The sequence below is a fragment of the Delphinus delphis genome, chromosome 3, assembly GCF_949987515.2.
Source record: "Delphinus delphis chromosome 3, mDelDel1.2, whole genome shotgun sequence".
Lineage (NCBI taxonomy): Eukaryota > Metazoa > Chordata > Mammalia > Artiodactyla > Delphinidae > Delphinus > Delphinus delphis.
This window is the reverse complement of record NC_082685.1, coordinates 131,458,793-131,467,968: the sequence shown is the minus strand read 5'-3', so window position 1 is coordinate 131,467,968 and position 9,176 is coordinate 131,458,793. Positions and strand designations below refer to the sequence as shown.

The 9,176-nt window shown below is 41.5% G+C and overlaps 1 pseudogene; it reads left to right on the top strand.

Annotated features, from left to right (window-relative positions):
* The first annotated feature begins 2,889 nt into the window (after nt 1-2,889).
* LOC132422464 (AP-2 complex subunit mu pseudogene) lies at nt 2,890-4,209 on the top strand (annotated as a pseudogene).
* The last annotated feature ends 4,967 nt before the right edge of the window (nt 4,210-9,176 follow it).

Sequence of the window (9,176 nt, the reverse complement as noted above, 5' to 3'; positions counted from 1 at the left end):
ATTTTTTTAATTGATTGTTTTCATCAACACAGGAGATGGAATTCTGGCTGGTTTTCTTTGTTTGTTTGTTTTTGCCAGAACCCTGATTGATTGAATTCTTCTTCTCTTCTTTTTTTAAATACTTATATTGGAGTAGAGTTGATTTACAATGTTGTGTTAGTTTCTGCTGTACAGCAAAGTGCATCAGTTATACATATACATATATCCACTCTTTTTTAGACTTTTTTCCCATATAGGCCATTACAGAGTATTGAGTAGAGTTCCCTGTGCCATACAGTAGGTCCTTATTAGTTACCTATTTTATATACAGAGTGTGTATATGTCAATCCCAATCTCCCAGTTTATCCCTTCCCCCTGCTTTACTTCTTAAGTGATTAAAAAAAAATAGAGCATTACTTTCTTCTGCTAGCAAACATGAACTGATCTGTAATGGCTATGCACTACTGCAACACAGATAAATGGTATTATAATTTAACCATTCCTTTTCACTACTGGCTCCAACAGAAAGCAGATGGCACTGTTAAATTGGAATAATTCAAATTAGAATAATTTACTTATAAAGACACTAATTACAAAGGAGTGAGCAGGGTGGAGAGGAGCTACAAGGCAGTGTCATAACCTGAGGGTAGCACTGTAGAGCTCTTAGGTCCCCCGGTCCAGAGGGATGAGAGGAGGAAGCAGGTCTCAGAAATCAAAAAGAAAGTCAGATAGAGGAGACCATCAGCTGTAACTTTTATTTGAGGGACCAGCCCAAGGTAACCTCATAGGCACCGGGAGAATAAATACTTTCTCCCTCCAGTCTCCTACCAGGGCACCCCATTGCCTGGACTTATCTGGTAGCCAGAGGGTGTGGGCTTCCTGTAAATACAGTTCAACAACCTCCCAGGGCAGAGAAAAGTGGAGAGTGACTCCTGGGGTCCAGGGGCAAACTCCAGCACTTCAGTAATGTGAGGACTGTTGCCATAGCTCTCTCTTAGGAAAGCTTTTCTACAAAATACAGCCTGAGACAAGGATTGAAGAGCCGACAGTTTATTTGGGGCGTGTAAGCCCAGGATGGTAAAGGTGAGGAAATGGGGGAAGGAAGCAAGAAAAAATGGGAAACAAAGTGATGCGATGTGCTGCCATGCTGGCCACTGTTTCACAATGAACTACAAACAGACTGCAGCCTCTGGGCAGGGATGTTGGCTCAGCACCTGGAACTTCTCCAGAAAATTTTCAGGAAGAAATCAAATCTTAGAGCAATCCACAGGGAAGAAAGGAAAGGGAATGTGCCCCATTCCGTACTATATCCTATATCTCATCAGTCAAGGTTCAACTCACAGGGAGTAGACTTTCCTACACTCTGAGTTATATCATCCAACCCCTTAGTGGCTGCTCAGAAAATCAGACCCCATGCCCCACGGTGTGACATTTCATCCAGGCTAGGAGCAGGATGACTCAGCATGATTAGGGCTCAGTCAGGGTGAGGAGTGCAGCCTCGGGGACTCCACTTGGACTCCAGCTACCTAAGGAGGCTAGACAAAGGCTCCGGCAAAGGTGGCAGCATCACGGTCTGGGAGGCAGGGGATACTTTCAAAAAAAAGAGGGCAGGTGAGAAGGTACACAGGGTCTGTAGCCACAACAACCTCAGATCCAGAACTGCAGGAAGAGGGTGCCAGGCAAATCACACATCTTACAGCATCTACACTGCCTTCAAACTATGGACTGTAATATCACCTTAATTTTTAATCTGCTTAGGTGCAAAGTCAGTCCTCTTAAACTTCTCTGGATTTTTCTTTTTCTGAAGATAGTGGACCAATCCTGGAAGTCCAGAAGATTTTGATTCCACTGATCTCCCCAAGTCCAAACTGACCTTATCTTATTTCTCACCTACTTGTGATGATCTGGAAATTGCTGCTAATGGGTCTTAGCACATCCAAAGAGTGATTTCAAAAAACACAAATAACAACTTCAGGTTAAAAAAAAAAAAATCCAAAATACCTAATAATCATTTACTCAAGCTTAACAAAAATCTTTTTTTCAATAATGACCACTGTTCTCTTCAGAGGTTCTCAAATAATTAGTTGGAAAGAAGAATTAAAATGTTGGTTCATTATGCTGGCTAATAGCTTAGACATTATATTTTGAAAATAACTCTGTGTTAGCAATTGAGTTGGCTAGATGTTCTCCACAAAATAACAGAGCAGTATTTTAAATTTGAAAAGTAAATTATTCTAAGTAACTATTTTTTTCTATATTTCCTTAGCGTTGTTTAATATATAAGAGCATGTATGTTTGCATGTATATGTTTATAAAATCCTGTTTATTAATGTTTACTAACTTCAAGGACAAATACAAAAAAACACATTGTGGTAAGATAAAATGGTCTCTATGATACCATTCTTTGTAATTTGTTGAGACCTTCTTCATGACCCAGTATGTAGTAACTTTTCTTAAATGCACTATGTATATATGAAAATAATCCATGTGTGTATTTTCTATTTGAGAATATATACGAACAATCTCCTAAGGAAGGAGACAAAAGCAAAAATAAACAAATGGGAGCTAATTAAAAGCTTTTGCACAGCAAAGGAAATCATTGACAAAATGAATAGACAACCTACTGAATTGGAGAAAATATTTGCAAATGATATGACCACTAAGGGGTTAATATTCAAAATGTATAAACAGCTCATACAACTCAATATCAAAAATACCCCCCAAACAACCCAGTTAAAAATGGACAGAAGACCTGAATAGAGACTGCAGTGAAAGCCGAGATAGTGGGCATGCGAGCAGGGGGCAGGCGGACATCTTGGGATCCGAAGAGTGGCCAGGCCAGCTGAGCAGGGGGCCGTGGACACCAGGTCTGTTCTCAGAGAGATGGGCCATGGAGACGGAGCTGCTGCCATGACTGGAGGCTTATTCATCTATAATCACAAGGGTGAGGTACTCATCGCCCAAGTCTACCGAGATGACATTGGGAGGAACGCAGCGGTTGCCTTTCGGGTCAATGTTATCCATGCCGGGCAGCGGGTACGCAGTCCCATCACCAACATCGCTCGCACCAGTTTCTTTCACGTTAAGTGGTCCAACATCTGGCTGGCAACTGTCACCAAGCAGAATGTCAGTGCTGCCATGGTCTTCGAATTCCTCTGTAAGATGTGTGACATAATGGCTGCCTACTTTGGCAAGATCAGCAAAGAGAACATCAAGAACAACTTTGTGCTCATATATCAGCTGCTGGATGAGATCCTAGACTTTGGCTACCCAGAGAACTCAGAGACAGGCGCGCTGAAAACCTTCATCACCCAGCAGGGCATCAAGAGCCAGCATCAGACAAAAAAGAGCAGTCTCAGATCACACTGGGCAGATTGTCTGGTGGCGGGAGGGCATCAAGTATAGCCAGAACGAGCTCTCCCTGGATGTGCTGGAGAGTGTGAACCTCCTCATGTTCCCACTGGGCCAGGTGCTGAGTGCCCATGTGTCAGGCCGGGTGGTGATGAAGAGCCACCCGAGTGGCATGCCCGAGTGCAAGTTTGGGATGAATGACAAGGCTGTCATTGAGAAGCAGGGCAAAGGCACAGCTGATGAAACAAGCAAGAGCGGGAAGCAATCAATTGCCGTTGACGACAGCACCTTCCACCAGTGTATGCGACTCAGCAAGTTTGACTCGGAGCGCAGCATCAGCTTCATCCCACCGGACGGAGAGTCTGAGCTCATGCCATGAGGTACGGCATCACCAAGGACATCATCCTTCCTTTCCGAGTGATCCTGCTAGTTCGGGAAGTGGGACGCACCAAGCTGGAGGTCAAGGTGGTCATTAAGTCCAACTTCAAGCCCTCACTACTGGCTCAGAAGATTAAGGTGAGGATCCCAACCCCACTGAATACCAGTGGGGTGCAGGTGATCTGTATGAAGGGGAAGGCCAAGTACAAGGCCAGCGAGAACGCCATCATGTGGAAGATCAAGTGTATGGCAGTCATGAAGAAATAGCAGATCAGTGCTAAGATTGAGCTTCTGCCCACCAAAAACAAGAAGAGATGGGCTCGACCCCCCATTTCAATGAACTTTGAGGTGCCATTCGCGCCTTCTGGCCGCAAGGTGCGCTACTTGAAGGTGTTTGAACCGAAGCTGGACTACAGCGACCATGATGTCATCAAATGGGTGCTCTACATTGGCCACAGTGGCATTTATGAGACCCGCTGCCAGCTGCCTAGTGGCAGCTAGCCCGCCTCCCCACCACCCCCGTTCCACAGGTCTGGGTGCCCTCTACCACCACACATCAGTGTCTCCTCCCTCCTGCTTTGCTGCCTTCCATTTGCACCAGCCCGAGTCTAGGTCTGGACCAACCACACTGCAAGTGGGGCTCCCTGGGCGGGGTGGTTTCTGAGGCTACTGTTCCTCCATGCATCTGCCTGCCCCAGCCCAATGCCAGCCTCTGAGTTCTGCGACCAAAGCCAGGTGGGCCCCATCTGCTCCCCTCCCCTGTGGCCACATCTCTCTGGAGTGGGAGGATTGGCTGCCCCTCACCTTAGAGCTCCCCCAAAGGCAAGAAATGGATCCCCAGCCCTCAGTTCCTACTCTGCTTTGGGATAGGGTGAGCTTCATTTTGTACACGTGTGACTTCATCCAGTTATAAACCTAATAAACTCTGTAGAATGGGAAAAAAACAACAACACCTGAACAGACACTTTTCCAAAGAAGACCTACAGATGGCCAACAGGCACATGAAAAGATGCTTAACATTGCTAATCATCAGGGAAATGCAAATCAAAACCACAATGGGATATCACCTCACACCTGTCAGAATGTCTATCATCAAAAAGATCACAAATAACAAATGTTGGCGAGGATGTGTACACTGTTGGTGGGAATGCAAATTGGTTCAGCTACTGTGGAAAACAGTACAGATGTTCCTCAAAAAACTAAAAATAGAATTATATGCTACAGCGATTCTGCTTCTGAGTATATATTCAACAAAAGCAAAAACACTAGTTTGAAAAGATACATGCACCCTAATATTCATAGCAGCATTATTTACAGTATCCAAGATATGGTAGCAATCTAAATGTCAATCAACAGATGAGAGGATAGAGAAGATGTGGTACATATACACAGTGGAATACTACTCATCCATAAAAAAGAATGAAAGTTTGCAATTTACAACATGGATAGACCTGGAGGGTACTATTCTTAGTGAAATAAGTCAGATAGAGAAAGACAAATACTGTATGTTATTACTTATATGTGGAATCTAAAAAATAAAACAAACTAATGAATATAACGAAACAGAAAAAAAACCCTCCTTGTATTATCTAGTAATATATATTAAGATCCCATATTAGAGAATTAGAATTTGCACATACCACTTAGCAGTATCCATTTCAAAACATATCTGAATAACAAAGCTTTTTATATTTGACATCTCCCCTCGGTTTTCAAAGCTATTCTTTCCCAATAATTTTCATCAGAACTTAAGAACACTTGGGAGATGCTCTACCAAATGTTAAAACATATTGTCACGCTATGATAATTAAAACACTGTGTTATTGCACAAGAATAAATTAATCAATGGAACAGAGTTGGAAACACTGAACAGAATCCCATTATAAAAATTTAGTTTAATAATGGTAGCTGATAAAATAAATAGGAGTATAATTCAATATATGCACCTAAGATAACTGTGTAGTTATCTAGAAAAATTAAATTAAAAGCTTATCCTTGGGCTTCCCTGGTGGCACAGTGGTTGAGAGTTCGCCTGCCAATGCAGGGGACACGGGTTCGTGCCCCGGTCCGGGGGGATCCCACATGCTGTGGAGCGGCTGGGCCCGTGAGCCATGGCCGCTGAGCCTGTGCGTCCGGAGCCTGTGCTCCGCAACGGGAGAGGCCACGATAGTGAGAGGCCTGCGTACCGCAAAAAAAAAAAAAAGCTTATCCCTATTACGCACTACAATCAAAAAGAAAAATTACAAATGAATTTTAAAAGTACCAAATGTAAAACACACACAAAATGCCATAAATATCCACTGTGCTGGTTATTCTTTATTCTCTCACCTTTCACTGCCCTGTTCTGTGCCCCCAGGGTACAGCTCTCTGGTTTCAAGTTGGATTTACCCAACTGACAGCACCAGCAAGACAGCAGCCTATGGAATGACAGACAGATTGGAGTATTTTTGATCTTTGACTCTTGCTGTTTCTATTCCAGGTTCTGGCAGAGGTTGCCTCCGTCTGTCAGCAGCTCTGATGAGGCTTCCCTCTCTCCTCTGGCTCCAGCCCACAATGGACCAATAGTTCTGTTTCCTTTTCCCTATTCCTCAGGCTCAAGCGGGTAATGAGTTCCCATTGTTACTGGTCTCTGGGTGCCTATAAGTCTGCATCAATTCTGATGTGTGGGAGTTTTTCCCATATCACCAAGCAATTCTGCCATGCCAGCTGGGTATAATAAAATTCAACTCAGTTCTGACACTATCTACCCATAGATCCTACAAGTTAAGGGGTCAGCCCAACAAGATTGCTCCCCTAACCCCAACTTCAGACATCAGTTGCAATCCCAGGTTATTACCGGTGTTTCTGATCAACTGGCTATAGACTGGCGATTCCAATGACCCCTTCCTTGGGTTGGATTAATTTGCTGGAGCAGCTCAGAGAACTCAGAGAAACATTTTACTTATTAGATTACTAGTTTATTATAAAAGAGTATATAACTCAGGAAGAGGCAGATGGAAGAGATGCATAGGACAAGGTATGGGGAAAGGGTGAGGAGCCTCCATACTTTCTCTGGGTGCCTCTCTCCTTGAACCTTCACACGTTCACCAACGTGGAAACTCTCTGAACCCCTTCCTTTGGGTTTTTATGGAGGTTTCATTACATAGGTATGATTAATTAAATCCTTGGCCATTGGTGATTGAATTCAATTTCTAGCCCCTTTCCTCTTCCAGGGATGAGGACTGAAAATTTTCCAAACCTCTAACCACATGATTGGCTCCCCTGGCATCAGCCCCCATCCTAGGTTACCAAGGGGCTTTCCAAAAGTCACCATTAACCTAACAAAAGACAACTCTGTGACTCTCCCCACTTAGGAAACTCCAAGGATTTTAGGAGTTCTGTAACAGAAATGGAGACTAAGACCAACTATATATTTCTTACTAGAAATCCCAATATCACAGTGCCTCAACATTTATGTTGGTCCCTCAGCCCTGCCCACATCTCTGTAAATAATCACTTTATTATATATTTTTTTAAAAATCCAAGCTAAGTATGCTTTTTGTTTCCCCTCGGAACTCTGAATGATGTATCCACCTATATATTCTTCATTTGGCACAAAAAAGGCATCTTTAAACAAATAAACAGAAAGACAGCAAAAAAATAGGAGAACATAAAAGGAAATTTTTAAAAATTAAGGAATATTTGCAATTTTTTGGATTTTTTCTAGTCTATGTTTGAGACTAAAAAGTATGATGATATTCAGTGTTGCTGAGTATGGTAAACAATACCTCTTTGTTGCTGATCTGTACCATAAATTAGCACAATCTTTCTGCCAGATAGTATGTTAAGGCTCAGTATAATTTTAGAAGTAGAAGAGTAAGAATTAAAGAATTTACTCTAATGATACAATAAAAACTTGCACAAAAATTTGTGAGGCATTCTTTACTTTGAAGTATTGAAAATGTAAGAAATTTGTTAAACTCTATCCATATAATAAAACACTATACTGTCAATAAAAATCATCTTCCAGAAAAATACTGAGTGAAGTGGAAAAATGCTCACTAAATTTAAGGAGGGAAAGCAAGTTACAAAAGGTATATAAAATTCCCACCTTTATTTTCAGTGGGCATATCTCCATGTCAGTAAGTTTTTGTTTAGGATGTGATTCTAATGGCAGTATTGTACTTCATAATATGGATATGCCAAAACTTATTGTACGCCGAGAAGAATCAAAGGTTAAGTTTAAAAATGTCAAAAGAGGAGAGGAATCAAGATGGCGGAGTAAGAAGACATGGAGCTCACCTCCCACCATAAACATATCAAAGATATATCTGCATGAGGAACAATTCTCACGGAAAACTAACTGGAAACTGGCAGAACGCCTACACAACCAAGGCTGCAAGAAAGATTCCCCCACATATACTGGGATCCCCAGTTCCAGCTGAGTAAATAAATGCATACCTATCGATAATTACTTTAAATGTCAATGGACTAAATGTTCCAATCTATAGACATAGGATGGCTGACTGGATAAAAAAAACAAGATACTCCAATATGCTGCCTATGAGAGACTCACTTCAGGGTAAAAGACACACACAGACTGAAAGTGAGGGGATGGAAAACGATATTTCATGCAAATGGAAACAAAAAGAAAGCAGGAGTAGCAATACTTGTATCAGACAAAATCGACTTTAAAAGGAAAGCTATAACAAAAGACAAAGAAGGGCATTACATAATAAAAGTGATCAATACAAGAAGAGGGTATTACACTCATTGACATACACGCACCCAGTATAGGAGCAAAACAAATACTAACAGACATAAAGGGAGAAATTGACAGGAATACAATTATAATAGGAGACTTTAGTACTCCTCTGATATCAATGTACAGCTTTCCCAGACAGAAAATCAATAAGGCAACAGAGATCCTAAATGACACAATAGAATAGTTGGACTGAGTTGATATCTATAGGATAGTACATCTGAAAAACAAAAAAAGCAGAATACACACTCTTTTCAAGCATGCATGGAACATTTTCTAGGATTGACCACATACTAGTATACCAAACAAGCCTCAACAAATTTAAGAGGGTAGAAATTATTTCAAGCATCGTTTCTGACCACAATGGTGTGAAACTAGAAATCAGCCACAGAAAGAAAAACAGGGGAAAACAAATGATTACAAGGAGACTAAATAACATGCTGCTAAAAAACCAGCGGGTCAACGATGAAATCAAACAGGAAATCAGACAATACCTCAAGACAAACAACAATGAAAACACAACCTTATAAAATCTATGGGATGCAGCAAAAGCAGTTCTAAGAGGGAAGTTCATAGTGATACAGGCCTTCCCCAAGAAAAAAGAAAAATCTCAAATAAACAACCTAACCTGTCACCTAAAAGAATTAGAAAAAGAAGAACAAACAAAGCCCAAAATCAGCAGAAGGAAAGAAATAATAAGGTGAGGAAATAAATAAAATAGAGATAA